General features: G+C 45.9%; 1 protein-coding gene and 1 pseudogene across 2 annotated transcripts in view; one reads left to right on the forward strand and one right to left on the reverse strand.

The window, feature by feature from the left end:
• Positions 1 to 16,175, forward strand: part of CAMK1D (calcium/calmodulin dependent protein kinase ID) — a 433,382-nt gene that overhangs the window by 32,884 nt on the left and 384,323 nt on the right. The gene's annotated exons all lie outside the window — the stretch shown is intronic.
• LOC124502559 (receptor of activated protein C kinase 1-like) lies at positions 443 to 1,366 on the reverse strand (annotated as a pseudogene).

Raw genomic sequence — 16,175 nt, forward strand, 5'->3', positions numbered from 1 at the left:
CGTGGGGAGAAAGATTTGGGGAGGGCCAGTGGCTGGCACGGGCCCGTCAGGACTGGGCTGGAGTCCAGGGCTCCATGTCAGGTGCAGTCGGGAATGTTCTGTTGCATTTGGGGAGGGCTCACTAAAGAGCCCGCCTTCCAGGCTCCTTAGATGGAGGCCCCAGTGGACTTTGATCTACAGCCCCAGAGGATGCAGGAGGCCAGCACCACAGCCCCAGGGGCTCTGCCTCTACAGGCGCTCCTCCTCCACTGCTGCTGTCCCCTCATTCTGACTCTGTCTTCATCGTCTTCCTCTGTTCCTCCTGTGGGTTTAAGAACTTTGGGAACTATTGCCCAAGTTATTATTTTTCTGGTGAGGGCTATGGAGGATTTTCCTTTTCCTTCCTTCCTTCCTTCCTTCAGCAAACCAATATTTTCTTTCTAAAACTCTGCTGTGTATTTCTAGCGGGTGCTGATGGTCACCTACCATCAGCTAGCACCAGGTTGTGCGTGTAGCCAGCAAACAGCGTCGGGCCATCAGCAGACCAGGCCAGAGAGGTACACTGGGGTGGCTGTGCCTTGCTGCTGGTACTGATAACTTCCTGCTTCAGTTCATCTACAGTGATCTTGCCTTCCAAGTCCCAGATCTGGAGGCTGGGGCGCGTGGCAGCACAGAGCCAGTATCAGGGCACTGATGATGACCCCACCAGCTAGTATACAAAGGTGCCTGCCTTTGTTGAGGTCCACAGCATGGCCTGGCCATCGTCCCCTCCAGAAGCACAGAGGGATCCATCTGGAGAGACAGTCACCGTGTTCAGGTAGCCCGTGTGGCTTGGTCTTCAGCTTGTAGTTTGCCAGGTTCCATACCTTGACCAACTTGTCCTAGCCATAGGAGACAGTGATGGGATTGCTGCTATCGGGTGACAAGAAGACACAATGGCTCTCATCCTGGACAGTGTAGTTGCATACACTCAGGGTCTTCCGCAGCTTGATGGTTTTATCTCAGGAGCCAGAGACAATGTGGTGGTTGTGGGAGGAGAAAGCCATGCTCAGCACATCCTTGGTATGTCCTGTGGATCTGCGTGTGGTGGTACCCATTGTGAGATCCCAAAGACAGAGCACTCCGTCCCAGGAGCCTGAGAGGGCAAACTGGCCACCTGAGGAGATGATCACATCACTGACAGAGCAGGAGTGACCCCAAAGAACATGCTGTGGGGTGCCATCGTTGGACTTATCCCTGCCCACTTGATGATGGTCTTTTCTCAAGAGGTGGACAGTATCATGTCCAGGAACTGGGGAGTGGTGGCCACCTGAGTCACCCAGTCATGGTGGCCCTTGAGGGTGCCACAAAGTGTCATCTGCTCAGTCATGGTGGCAGCGAGCGCGGGTGTTGCCGTGGTGGCGAGGATGGGGCTGGATAGCACAGAGAGCCCTGCAGAGGAAAAGACAGAGAAGGCCTCCGCCGGAACCGAGGAGTTTTCAGTGTCAAAGCTCACATCCAATGACAGGGTTTTCAAATCCTGGGTCCCCAAACCAGGATTTCTATAAGCATCTCCTGCTTTTTCTCCTTCTCTGCTGCCAGTGGGGGAAAAATAAGAGCAGCTCTCCATTGGAGAAAACCCCTTTTCTGAGAGGCTCCCTGTGGGGGAAGGGCTATGTGGACGGTGTCTTCTCACGGTTTTTCTAATCACCTCTGCTTCTCATCAAGGCCTGACTTGAGCAGATCCTTGACATTGTGTCAAACGAGCACTTGAAAACTTGCTCGAGTTCTGAGCAGCAGTTGTGTTCATGCTCCTTGCTCCCTTGGCTGGTCCCTCTGGGCTGGGCCTGGTCTTCTGCAGCTGTTGCTGACTTGACTCAGAAGTTCAAGGCCTCCTTAGGCTCCCCACAGGCCGGGCTGCTTGCTTGGCACATTGGAGTCCCGCTGCCTGCTGTTCCTGGGATTCGGGCTTTTAACTCTAGCGTCATCCCCAGGAATGGAATTACAGGGCCCGGGAAGAAGCAGGTTTTCCGTCACATCTCCGCGTTTGGCCTGCAGCTGTGTTTGTGTGATCTTAAGACAATTTCTCTCTCCTCTTAACCGTGCCCCATCGGCTGACCCAGCTCATCTGCCGCCATCGGTAATCTCAGTTTTAATTAATCTTTCAAAGAAACAGATTAAGTTGATTGCTGCGCAAGCCGAGTTTGGGTGTACGCACCTTTCAGCTGCCTTCCAGAAGTGATTAAGAGAAGAATTTTTATATGAGCTTTTATGCCCAGTTAAGATTATTTTTGGATCTTGTCTCAATGGTTTATTTCCATCATGTGCCTGTTTTTAAGAGAGGAACTGAAAATGAGGAGTGGGGCTGGTTTTTGTCTCCCTGTGGGTGTTCTTTGCAGTCAGACATCCTGCTCTGATGTGTGCTCCTATCTGCCTTGTTGGCCATCTTCCAAGGAGCCTTCCCCAGGTAGCCTTGCTTCAGTCACCAGCATGGTTATTCAGGATGCTGGTTATTCTTCAGGATGCATCTGGTCCTGCCTCGTCCTCCCCCACGAAGCTTTCCCAAAGAAACCACACATTCCTGACCCACCGAAGCCAAGGTTCCATGGCCACAGCACCTCGGATCTAACTAGCACAGAATGTAACAGATGGGATTGCAAAATGTTATCTATCTATCATTCATCTTCCTTGAGGGCACTGTTGTGTTTCAGCCATCTCTGTGTCCCCAGGACCCAGGATAGTGTCTGGAACACCAGGAGGTGTTCAGTGAGTGTGTTTTTGAATGAGTGGCTCTCCTATCACCGTGTGGAAAAGTTGACAGAAGATGCTAGCGCTCAGAGTCAAGGTAGAAAAAAATGCGGCCTGTAGCTGTGTTTTGTTTGACCTGCATGCTGTTTAAAAAATTTCTGAACCAACATGTTTTAAAAAAGGTAAACTGTACGTAGAAAAATCCAGATTTCCAGCTTCTCTTGCAAAATGTTAAGCCCCACCACATTGGGCTGGGACTCAAAGGTCAGCTTGCCTTGGAGGGGCCTGGCCTGTCTTCTGCCTTTGGCTCACCTCATCCCTAAAATAGTTTTGTAAAGCCATCTATCCCCTCACACACTCTGCGTTGATAGCTAACATTTTTCATCGTAATTTAAGAGCTGCAAAGGATGTTATTTCTAGCTTATTGTAAATATCGACATCTTTAAATAAAACTTTACATCATTCTTTTAAATATAACCAGTGGAATCTAAATCCCACAGACACTGGATACCCATCATCACCCATTTCAAAAGTACTTGAATTGACTCTTCTTTAACCATTGGAATTTCTACTTCATTCTCTTTTCTTTTTTCTGAATTTATATTCTGTCCTCATGGAACGTTATTCTTGGGTGTTATCTTTGTCCTTGCAAAAATACGTATATACATTTAAATTAAATTTCCTAGGCTGTAAGGGTCTAACCATGAAAAAGTTCTTGCATTTACTTACTGTGGGTGATTACTATTACACGTTTGAACAAATCATAAATCTGCTACAAATTTAGGTAAATACATTAATGGGAGAATACAAAATTTGCTTGGAAACACGCCTCCTAACGAAATGCATACAGCCCTTCATGTTTTTGTCATTGTTTTCTGTATCCATGGATGAGTATTGCTTATTGCTGAGTAAGAAGTTCAACATTAGTTCATTCCTGTTTTTGTGGTTTAACAGATGTAAGCACAAAGAAACGATATAAAGCCAAATAAGTATATGGGACCAGGACTTGTTAGAAGAGTTCTGCACTTTTGGGAACTGTTTCCGAGTTATATGTCACATTGGCATCCCGCTTGCATCCACGGGATGGCAAGTGGCTAGTATTATTTCCTTCCTTTTCGGAAGGCAGGGAGCATGCCTTTCTGCGTGGTGTATTGGAATCGGCATAGGGGTCAAGTGGGATGCTCTCCAACCATACATGTGTCTCTTCTAGGCTCACTGGCATGAAAGAGAGGGAGTTGTCTTCCAGTACATTCTGGAGGATAAGAGATGAAGGTCATTTCTAGCCTGTCTCTCCATAAGAAGAAGAACACACCATGGCTTAGTTCTGTGGGGTCCTCCCACAACACCCAACCTAGTCTGGGTCATGTTTTCAAAGTACATAAACTACAACCAGTTCTTGTGATTCCCAGATTTCTGTATTGTATTTTTTTTTAATTTTTTAAAAACATTTTTACTGTTTATTCTTTTTTTTTTTTTAATAATTTTTTTTTCAACGTTTATTTTTGGGACAGAGAGAGACAGAGCATGAATGGGGGAGGGGCAGAGAGAGAGAGGGAGACACAGAATCAGAAACAGGCTCCAGGCTCTGAGCCATCAGCCCAGAGCCTGACACGGGGCTCGAACTCCCAGACCGCGAGATCGTGACCTGGCTGAAGTCGGACACTCAACCGACTGCGCCACCTAGGCGCCCCTTTTTTTTAAGAGACAGAGACAGAATGTGAGCACGGGAGGGGCAGAGAGTGAGAGGGAGACACAGAATCTGAAGCAGGTTCCAGGCTCTGAGCTGTCAGCACAGAACCCGACACGGGGCTTGAACCCACAAACCGTGAGATCCTAACCTGATCTGAAGTCGGACACTTAACCGACTGAGCCACCCAGGCGCTCCCCAGCTTCTGTATTTTCAAATTCACCTACTTAGTAAAATGTATTTATTACCCCCCCAAAACAAGAGTTGAGATGCTCTTTGCGGTCATTCGGGGCCATGAGCAGAGCAGTGAAAAATTTGTGTCGCTGAATGCACATGTTCCCTGCTGAGGTTGAACAAGGCCACGTGCTGCCTTCTCGTTTCAGCTAACCCACTGTAAACAAGTGTCCTTTTCATGGTCTCTTTAGTGCCGTATTTTTCACATTTTTGTGCTTTTTGTTAGTGATTTCACTGTTGGGAACGGCCCCCAAGCACACTGCTGAGGTGTCCTGCTGTCTTCCTGAACGACAGGAGCCTGGGATGTGCCTTCAGGAGCAAAGGCATGTGCTAGACAAGCTTGTTCAGACATGAGTTATGGTGCCGTTGATCATGTTTCATGTTAATGAACCAGAAATATATATTAAATAGGGCATCTTTAAACAGAAACACACATAAAACAAAGTTGTGTATGGATTGGTTGACAAAAATGACGTGGCCAGAGGCCCAAAGGAGCCCAGTGCTGTTATTTCCCCTGGGAGCAATAGTTCAGTATTTGCAAACCCAGTGTGCGCTGTGATTTTATAGGACACGATTCCTGTGGATAATGAGAATCACCTGAAGGTACAGACTGTCCCTGACCCACAATTTTTCAACTTGACAATGGTGCAAATGTGGTACGCATTCAGTAGAAACCACAGTTGGAATTTTGAACTTGGATCTTGCCCTGGGCTAGTGACACGCGGTGGGTCCCCTCTCGGATGCGGGGCGGTGAGCCGCAGCTCACAGGCAGCTGGCGACATCCATTCTGCACCCCATCACCCACGTTGTTCTTCGCTGTCAGGACAGTCCTCGATGCATTGCACGTTGTGTTGACCTTGACAATAGTCAACACCTTATTATCAGATAGGCTTTGTGTGAGAGGATTTTGCCCACCTGGAGGCTGGTGTGAGTGTTGTGGGCATGTTGAAGGCTGGCCCAGGCTAAGCCATGATGATCAGTAGGTTAAGTGTATTAAATGCATTTTCAACTTAACCACATTTCCATCTGGGAATGGGTTTTTTGGGATGTAACCCCATCATCAGTCAGGAAAGATCTGTCATTTGCACATGGATATTATGGCTTTAGAAATTTAAGTACAGATTTCAGAGTAATGGGTAGGTTGGCAGGTTTTTCATTCAGAATATGAAATATTTTATTTTATTTTATTTTATTTTTACAAAGTAGTCTTTTAAAGCCTTTCCCTAACAGGATGGCATTCATTCGTGAGTCTTTTAGGGTTCATCGAAAGGGGTAATGTTCCAACGCCGGTAGATGCCTTTGCTACTTAGACTTGACTGTGAACTTGTTTGCACAGTGAACTCGAAGTCTGAGAGTCAGACGGAGGGCCAAGTGAGGAGAACAGCATCTGGGTTACTCTTTTATTATTCCACTGAAGCTTCTGTGACTGGAAGATAAAAGAGCTCAGAGAAGAAGCCTGGAGTTTGGAAGCCACACCGACCTCCTAGTTTATATTCAGAGCCATCATTTATTCGCTGATTTCACATAAGCTTACACTATTTTTTTTTTAATAGCCGCTTGTCCCACAAGCACTAATCCCAACTAAATAGTACATAAGATGTAATTGTTGTGGTTTTGAGAAACTTATATTCTGAGGAACAGAGTGTATTTTAAGATGTGACTTCATCTTTCCGGAATCCCCACTTGAGGGCTTTGCGTTTTAGTGGACAGGGACTCACAGCCTTCACCCAGGGTATGACATAGGCATTCGGGAAGTATGTGTTCCTTATTTACTCTCTTGTGCTCCATCTGGGAGCAAGAATCTCCGGTCCAAGAATACCTTTCCTCTCCTCACCTCTCCCCTTAAGGGAATGTTTTATAAGCTCAAATCAGATTCCAAGACTGGTTCTCACCTCAAGAAATTATGAAGCCAGTGGTTTTCTTTCCTTCCTGCATAGGTTGTTTTATTCATGTTTAACTAATCAGTAGATATTGCAGAGCCCTTACTTTATGCCTGGGCCTGTGCTGCTGGGTCCTGGGGGTATAAAGACAGCCAGTCCTCAGCCCAGGGAAAAGGAGCCCACTTTCCGCTGGTGAGAAAAATCCGTGTTGCAGTGTGGAAAGGCTGGCAGGGAACGTCCCTGAGATGAGCCTCAGAAGGGCATGGTTGAGGTGTCTCTGAGTTTGCCTGGGAGAGTCAGGGAAGGCTTCATGGAAGAGGCTGTGCACGGTTTGAGGCTTGAGGGATGGTGAGGAATTTACCAGCTAAGCAAGGGTGGGAGGGCTTCCTAGCAGATGGCCCCACTCTGGTCCTACTATCCAGAGGATTAAAGAGCACAGGGTGTTTGGGGGTTCAAGCAAGAATAGGGCAGTGGTGGGAGAAGATGCTGGAAAGGGAGTTGTGGTTTCCAGGACTTTTTATGCCACACTTCGTAGCTTGGAATTTATCTTCAAGGTGAGGGAATTGGAGAGGAAACATGGTGAGCCTTTTTGTACATTTGAAAGCCCACCTTGGTGCTGTAGTTGGGAAGTTTAAGGCAGGTGTCAAGGAGGCCAGCTAGATTGCTCTTGGATTCATGGAGGGGATCTGGGGGAGAGGTGAGGGTATAGGAACTGGCAGGGGTATGGGAAGACAGGACAGACAGAAGGCGCGCTGAGGTAGGTCAGATCTGGTTCTTTGGGGTCATTCTAGATTTGGGACCACCCAAGAAAGAAGGGCTAAGAGGGCTCATGTTTGGACAGCTGGGTCAAAGATGGTGCCCTCTACTGGGAAAACCAACAGGAGCAGGTCTGTGGGAGAAAGGGAAGGAGTTCTGAACACACAGAATTGCCTTGTGACCTCAGAGTGGAGATAGCCAGTATACGGGTGAATGGATTCATCATCATGGCATAAATACAGCTCCGGGGTTATATCCTTGAAACGGGTTTTTGTTTTATGTTATTTTATTTTTGTCTTATTTGCTTGTTTTTGCCTGCATTATCTACTTAAATAATTTATGTTGATCTGCGTTTTGGCGGAAAAAGAGTGTGGAACAAAATGTGTCAATGTACCCTGGGCAGAAAGAAAAAAATCTCTGATGATATGGTCCACACATACCAATGTGGGCACACGAAACCAGATACAGTGACAGGCAGTGGGCTGTTTTTCAAGTGACTTGGGACAGGCTGTCGTCTGCTTGCCCTCCTGTGTTCACACCTGCCCTGTGGAATCACACAGCAGCTAAACACACCAATTCCGGTTGCAGGTGGACCTCATTTATCCCATTACTGGCGAGTCTAGGCCTTGGGCAAGTACCTGCTCTGTGTCTTGCACGGTGATAACAGAACCCACCTCATTTGTGAGGATTAAATGAGATAATTGATGTTCTTTCTTAGCCCAGTTCCTGGCATAGTGAGCCCTTGAAAAGATTGTATCTCAAAATAATTACACGAACAGATCTTATATAACGACTCTAAATTCACAGCCAACCATAACACTGGAATTCAGGTTTGGTTTTCTAAGAGATTTCATTTCTCAGTTACGAAAGGATGCACTGTACAATTCCTATAGAAAACCTTACTATTAGTGCATTTTAAAATATTTGACCTGTGGGGCACTTGGGTGGCTCAGTTGGTTGAGCATCTGATTTCAGCCCAGGTCATGATCTTACGGTTCGCGAGTTCGAGCCCCGCATCGGGCTCTGTGATGACAGCACAGAGCCCGCTTGAGATCCTCTTTTACCCCCTCTCTCTGCCCCTCCCCCGTGCACTCTCTCTCAAAAATAAATAAACTTAAAAACAAATTTGACCTGCAAAAAAGCTCCGTATACTTTAAAGTCTTAGTCTGTTGTTAATAATAACAAAATTATTCATTTATGAGTATTCATAAATGAATACTTGAAATGAGAATAAGCTATATTATGTAATGCATTGAACCTTGAAGTGTTGCCCATACATCATCTCAACTACTCATCTGGCATAGGCCTCACAGTAGAGCTGGGTGTTACTGGTGATGATGCCAAGGCCAAGGGCATCACTCAGGAGATGGCATTGGAGCCACCTGAAAAACCTTTCTTGTGCTTTGGAAAGAAAAGGATCAAAGGAAAGAAGTGAATATTTAGTTCTTACACTTTTTGAAGAGGTAGAAATTGAGGAAGAAGCTGCTAATTGAGCAAATCCAGACCATTTCTTATTACCTTTAGAGAATATACAGTGGCATCTAATTCTTTCTGGAAGTATGGCACCCCTTATAAATAAATATGCCTTTAATTAGTTGAAAAGCTATAAATAAGTCTAGGGAAGCCAAGAGAGAAAGCTATTTGTTACTGTTAATTATGTATTAAAGCTACACCAAGAATGGGTTATTCTTGGTATGAATAACTTCCTGTGAAACAATCATAGAACTTTAGAACACACGGGACCTTGAGGATCACCTTTTAATCACTAGGAACAAGGAAACTGTGTTTTTGAAGTGCTAATTCATTTCCTTTATATTTTTATTAGTAAAGGACAGGCCTAGCTCCTCCATGAGCTGTCACCACGGCCACTGCCTGCTGAGTTGACATAATTCTAGTCCAAAGTGAACACGTTTTAGCCTGTGCCATCACACTGTGGGTACATGTGTGCTTTCTGTCAGACCTTTCCAAATACTGAGGTTAGCCCTGGTGCTCCCATTTTTCCCTTTGGGGACATCCGCAGCTGCCCACAGTCAAGCCTGCTTGTTTTGTAGACCTCGAGTTTAAATCGCTTGCCCAGGTTAGAAACACAGGGACTTTGTAAGGTAATACATTGTATCCAGTGCGGATAGAGCTCGAGGGAACTGTGGAGGCCACCCCTAATGTCTCTGTAAAAACCACGGCCAGAGAGCTGTAGGACATGCCACGTTCACGTTCAGGAGGAAGGCCGGCAATGAACGGGGGCGCAGCAGCTCCCCTTTGCTTAGAGTGTCTGTGTATCGACTCTCAAGCAGGCTGTCCTGAGCAGCTATCTGAAACAAATTAGTCACAGTCTGTCACACAGAAACAGAACAATGAGCACCTGCAGTTGTCTTGCCCCAGAACCCCTGGCAGGTCAGAACCCCCAGTAAAACCTCATTCATCGACACCTCCATCCATTTGGAGTACCAAGTCACAACCAACAGCGGTAGGTAGGAGTTTGTTCAAGCCAGTATCTACGTAAAAGGAGTTTGCTAAGCAAATGGATTGTATCAACACAGACGCGATCATGTTGTTTAACCACTTAGCTTTAATATTTGCATGTGTAGTTAAGTGTTCATTATAAGTAATTCTTATCGGGACCAGCAAGACTCCTGCCGTAGCCATACTTGGCTGCTTTTTAAAAGTTGTTGATGAATTGCAAAGCATTTAAATTGCATTTCTCTACAGATTAAAAAAAAATTTTTTTAAGCTTTATTTTTGAGAGCGAGCGTGCACATGCGATCAGGGGGAGGGGCAGGGAGAGAGGGAGACACAGAATCAGAAGCAGGCTCCAGACTCTGAGCTGTCAGCGCAGAGCCTGATGCGACTCGAACCCATGAACTACAAGATCATGACCTGAGCGGAAGTTGGACGCTTAACCGACTGAGCCACCCAGGTGCCCCATGGATGTTTTAAAAAAAATGTTTATTTATTCTGGGAAGAGTGCAGGTGGGGTAGGGGCAGAGTGAGGGGGACAGAGGATCGGAAGTAGGCTCTGTGCTGACAGGCCATCAGCAGTAGTGTCTGATTTGTTTTCATAGTGCCACCAAGAGGACGTGGCACAGAGGGTCGCTCAGTGCTTACTTGTCAAATGTATCACTGAATGTGTGACTCAGTACAGTGACCCTGGGATTGTGGGCTCACTGGGAAAAAGTAACACGCTGTGTTTCTCAGTGTGGGGCGTGCGCTGTTGGTACCGTGGCCGAGATGATTCTTGCTGAGCACAGCCTGTTGCATCTCCGGACATTGAGCATCCCTGACATCCATCCACCAAAGGCAGTAGCGCCCGCCCCACTTGCTTCCAGAAACCCCCTGGGGGAGCAGGTGCCATCCCTAGTTACGGACCACCGCCTCCCCCCAGACATCAGAATATGTTCCAGATATCCGAAAGTTCAATGTAAAAAAAAGAAATGATAATGTAAGTAGAAGAAAATGTGTTGATACCTGACAAAAATATTTCAAACATTTAAACTGTTGGGTTCTCTGCAAAATCATGCTTTCTAATTCTAACCTGGGCCTCCCCCCACTGTGTCATGGTTTTACCTCTAATTATCTGTTAGATTTTCTCATGAGTTATTCCAGTCCTTTTTCATACTGCTTGTTCTCAAGTTTTCCTGCCTCTTTGCAGGGGACCGAGGCCACCCAGAGTGACTTGTTGCGACCTCACGTCTCCAAACCTGATAATCCCTCCTCCTTTCTTAGGAAGACTCCATCTGCTGGGGCCTCGCTGCCCTGGCTTGCTGCCCTTTGGCCATCCCGTGTCTCTAGCATTTTCTGTTTGTCTTCTCCACTCTTTCCATGCTGCCTGTCAACCTTCTCAGATGTCCCTAGTTCTAAAATAAGTCTTTAACATCTATATTCATGCACCACCATCTACTAGCCTATCTCGGTCCTTAGGCTCATGTCTAAACCCCTCAATAAATTCTCCTTAGCGTGGTGGAAAAGGCATGGGTGCTGCAGGGAGGCAGCCCAGGGTGGGGGCCAGCCTGTTTAGCTTTCTCTGAGTCTGAGTTCCATGGGGATAGTAATGCCTACCATGGAAGGAAAGGTCACCTTGAGTGCTGGATCTAAAATGGACGCAGGGTCAGGTCAGTGCCCCAGCCTAGCACCCTTCAGGAGCGTGCCATTGCCAGTGGGCGAGGATCTCAGCAAATCATACAAGGCCTTGCTGCTTTTTGCCGATTTTCTTTTCTCAGCATCCTTTCCCTCCAGCTTCCAATTTCAGTCCCACTGAATTGTTGATGGTACCATCTGCACCCCTGGGGGAAGAGCCCCCAGCCCTGTGTGCTTTGCTAGTGCTTGTCTGGGTCTTTTCTGACTGGCTGTCTGCCTCTAGCCCTCCCCTTGCCCCCACAGTTGACTCCCTTTTATTATTTTGTAGTAAGCCCTTCTTCTGGAAGTTTGCTGGAGACCCCTCCCCCCTTATCACTGCACCTGTACATTGTATCACAGTGGGCTGGCAGTTGTGGTGGGGGGGATCAGGCTCCTCCCAGTAGACTGTGAGTGGCCTCCTGAGCAAGGAGAAGGCTGCCTCAGGAGGTGACAGGGGGTTGGTGAAGAAATCATTGGTTGAATGAATGTCTAGGCTCGGAGGAGATGTGACCCGTTGCTTCCAGCTGTGGTAGAAGTTGACAAAATCGTCCAAATAGGCGGTTTTCTTGAGCATTTTACAGCAGTCATGGTCTAAGTGCTTTTCCCCAAACAAATCTTCTGGGGAAAATAAAAACAGACTTCTTTCCCAGGGACATGGTTTGCTGACCCTCTAATTTTCTCATGCCCTGTTTGAAACCCCGTCACCACTGTTCCAGGTTTGCACGTGGTATAGTCGGCTTCCTTTACTTGTGAACACGTTTGAACCAAAGACAGGTGCCCTGTCAGGTCTTCTCCTGAGAATTGTTCATATCCAGGGCAGACTGGGGGCTCTGGGTCAGGTGGGTGTGGCATGTGGTGATGTGGGAAGACTTGGGTGACTCAGGAGCTTAGATGTGTGAAGAGCTCTCTTGCTTTTTTCACATTTATTTATTAAATTCAAGTTTGTTAACATACAGCGTAGTATTGGTTTCCGGAGTAGGACCCAGTGATTCATCTCCTACATCTGGCACCCAGTGCTCATCCCAACAAGTGCCTCCTTAATGCCTGTCACCCATTTAGCCCATCCCCCACCCACCTCCCCTCCAGCAACCCTCGGTTTGTTATCTGGATTTAAGAGTCTCTTATGGTTTGCCTTCCTGTTTTTATCTTATTTTTCTTTCTTTCCCCTATGTTCATCTGTTTTGTTTCTTAAATTCCACACGTGAGTGAAGTCATATGATATTTGTCTTCCTCTGACTTATTTCACTTAGTATAATGCACTCCAGTTCCATCCACGTTGTTGCAAATGGCACGATTTCATTCTTTCTCATTGCCAAGGTGTATTCCATTGTGTGTGTGTATGTGTGTGTGTATAGTTAATGGCCATTTGGGCTCTTTCCATACTTTGGCTGTTGTCGATAGTGCTGCTATAAGCATGGGGATGCATGTGCCCCTTTGAAACAGCACACCCGTATCCCATGGATAAATGCCTAGTAGTGCAATTGCTGCGTCATAGGGTAGTTCTATTTTTTATTTTTTGAGGAACCTCCAAACTGTTTTCCAGAGTGGCTGCACCAGTCTGTGTTCCCACCAACAGTGCAAAAGGGTTCCTCTTTCTCCGCATCCTCGCTAACATCTGTTGTTTCCCGAGTTGTTCTTTTTAGCCATTCTGACAGGTGTGAGGTGGTATCTCATTGTGTTTTTGATTTGCATTTCCCCGATGATGAGTGATGTTGAGCATCTTTTCGTGTGTCTGTTAGCCATCTGTACGTCTTCTTTGTAAAAGTGTCTATTCGTGTCTTCTGAAGGGCTCTTTCTTGACTCACCTGTCACACACAGTACATGTTCCAATGATATACTCTACCACTGGTGTTCTGTGCTCATTCTTTTCAAGTAATAGAGGCCGTTTTTCTCTTTTATGATTTTTGTCCCTTTCTTGCCATTTTCACTCCTGATTTACTTTGTTTACTCATTTATACATGAGTATTCAGCACCTTTCCTGGTCAGGCACAGGGTAGTCAAATGAATCAGACACCCATGGCTCTGCGTCTCTGTATTTGGTCTTTACATCCATGGGCAGGAGGGAAAATGGACTGTAGACTAGGAATGTGTACTCAAATAAAACAGTTATGCTCCTGATGATGCCGTGATAGAGAATAAAGGGAAAGAAAAGGGAATGTTCAGGAAGCTTTCTTGTGACATTTGAGATCTTTTTTTTTTAAACAATCTTATTGAGGTACAAATACAATTCAGAGGCCATACAGTTCACTCATTTAAAGTCTACTATTCAGTGGGTTTTAGTATATTATTCTTCTTATGTTGTGGATGTGGATATAGATACAGATCTCACAGTTGGCCATTTTAACCATTTTTAAGTGTACAATTCAGTGGCATTAATTACATTCACAATGTCATGCAATCGTCACCATCCAGTTGCAAAACTTCTTCATCATCCCAAGCAGAAACTCTGCAACCATTAAGCCATAATTCTCCAGAACCCCCTCCCCCAGCTCTTGGTAACCTCTAACCTACTTAATGTCCCTATGAATTTGCCTATTCTATGTACTGCGTGTTAGTGGAATCATACAGTATTTGCCCTTCTGTGACTGACTTATTTCACTCAGCATAATGTCTTCACATTTCATCTGTGTAGTAACAGGTGTCAGAACTTTCCCTTTCTATGGCTGCATAATAGTCTGTTGTAAGTATATACCACATTTCTTTCGTCTGTCCATGTCACTTGAAATTGTGACACATGCTTTGTATTTTCTTAGGGCTTCCCCATAATTCTCATCAGATTAACTCGCCCACCATATTGCTAGTAAATATTTCTCGATTGCGTTGACTAACATTTTCCAGCAAGGTAATGGTAGCAACAAGTCAGGAATGCCGTTTCTTGGTGTGGATGCGTGTAACTATGTGTCTTTCCTTGGGTGTGTATATTTCTGTGTCTCTCATAAGGGAGGTCATCCAGTTAATAAACATGTCTGGAGAAGATAACGTGTGGGGTCAGGGTAGAATTGCAAAAACTTGGAGCAAGTCTCCCTACTCTGTGCTCCAGAGGTATTTAAAAGAAAACCTAGTTCCTTCAAAGTTTAATATCATCCCAATTTACTCTTTCAGTCTGCTCAAAACAGATTTATATCTGTCTCCTTATAATAAATGTGTCTCGCGGGGCTGGAGAAACACATAGAAAAAAAATGTACTTCTCTGGCAGGCTGCTCCCCAGGGAAAATGAATTGATAAATCTTTTTTGTTGTTGGTTTCACAAATCAAAGGAGGACACATCGAGTACTATGAGGCAGTGGGGCAAATATATAATGTGTTTGATGACAGATAGTTCTCTCCAGCTGTAGTGACACATGTTTAATAGGTGGCCTGAGGGAAAGCAATTTCAGATTAGGAATGGCCTTTGCTGAGTCTCAGTTTCTCCTTGGAAGATATTCTTTCCTCTGCCCTTTTGTATTGATTATTTTTAACCCATCTTTGCAGATATTCTCAGTGCCTTTGCTCTTCTTGGCTTTGTGATCATGACCAAAAGTGGCAGATCATAATGATTTGTTGTAGTGGCCAGCATGTGTGTGACATTTCTAGAATGCTCGTGGTGAACTTTGCTCGTTCCTTCCTCGTCTGTGAGGTATGTGCTAAAAAATCCAGTGTGTTCATTCATTACTAAGCTTTGAGCCTCTCTCGTGGGCTCCTCTGACACCATCTCATTGAATGTTGACTCATGGAGTATTTATTTGGGCCAGTCTGGGTGTGAGTAACCGCCTCTGGGACAAGATGACCTCGGCCAGCCCTCTGTGTCTTGTTTTCTTATTCCGTGGGTCCTCTAAGCCTTGACTTGTACACTGTGGGTCCATGAGTAGAAAAATATTGTAAATGCTTCCTAAATTGTAGGGATCATCCAACCCGGTTTCTTAGGCTTACTGTTGATGATAGCTACAATGCCAGGAACCAAAATCGTGCCTCCAAAATAAAGGCTAGAATGTCTGTTGATGTCTTTTGATTGGTCTTGTTTGAGGTGTGAGTCCATCAGAGCGGTTGGTATCTCTGGAGGCAGTGATGTTTGGTGAGAGAAACAAAGTACAAGACCAGAGTCCGCAGGGCTAATAGTGCAGATATGTTCCTTCCCACCTGTTTACAACAAAAGGGGCATTTCTGGCATCATGATCCTCATCCCCTGGTATTTCCCGGGGCTCCGCCTGTGGGGTGAGTTTGTGGCATGGATGGCTCTGGATGGGAGGACCAAGAAGCTGTTTCCCCCAGCCAGCTCTGACGTGTTTCGCTGTTCCTCTTCCCAGCCACAAAAGAAAGAAAAGTCAAACTGGTGTCTGTTAAGAATGAAACCACTTATAAGTTGTAGCAGATGCCTGGGTTGAGTGTCACAGAAATGGTCCAGGGTAAAGTGGGGGTGTTCAGCACTGAATTTTCCAGCCTCTTTTTTTTTTTTTTTTTTGTCTTTGCCTTAGATAAATCATTTGCTCATCTGTGTTTGGCCCTCCTGGGTTCTTTCTGTCCCTGGAAAGAGTTCCTGAACATCTTCTCACCATTCTTTTCTACTTGACTCATGATGGGTCCTTGCTCACTCTTGATTGTGTCACAGGGGTGGGTTCAGCCCGCAGCGAGGTGGGGCGCAGTCCTTTTCACCGAATGTAGCAGTTTATATGGGGGTCAGGCCCCTCCTCCTCTCTGAGGGGCCTTGTGGTCTTGATGGTCCAGAGTAATGCCTGCATCTCTTGGCAGGTGGAAGGTTTATTGAAGTGCTGAGGAGAAATGGCCCGCCTGCTTTGGCAGAGGTGAGGGCTGGCCTTGCTGAGATA

The sequence above is a fragment of the Lynx rufus genome, unplaced genomic scaffold, assembly GCF_022079265.1.
Source record: "Lynx rufus isolate CCGP_SWC_20201006 ecotype Redwood Valley unplaced genomic scaffold, mLynRuf1.p SCAF_7, whole genome shotgun sequence".
Taxonomy (NCBI): Eukaryota; Metazoa; Chordata; class Mammalia; order Carnivora; family Felidae; genus Lynx; species Lynx rufus.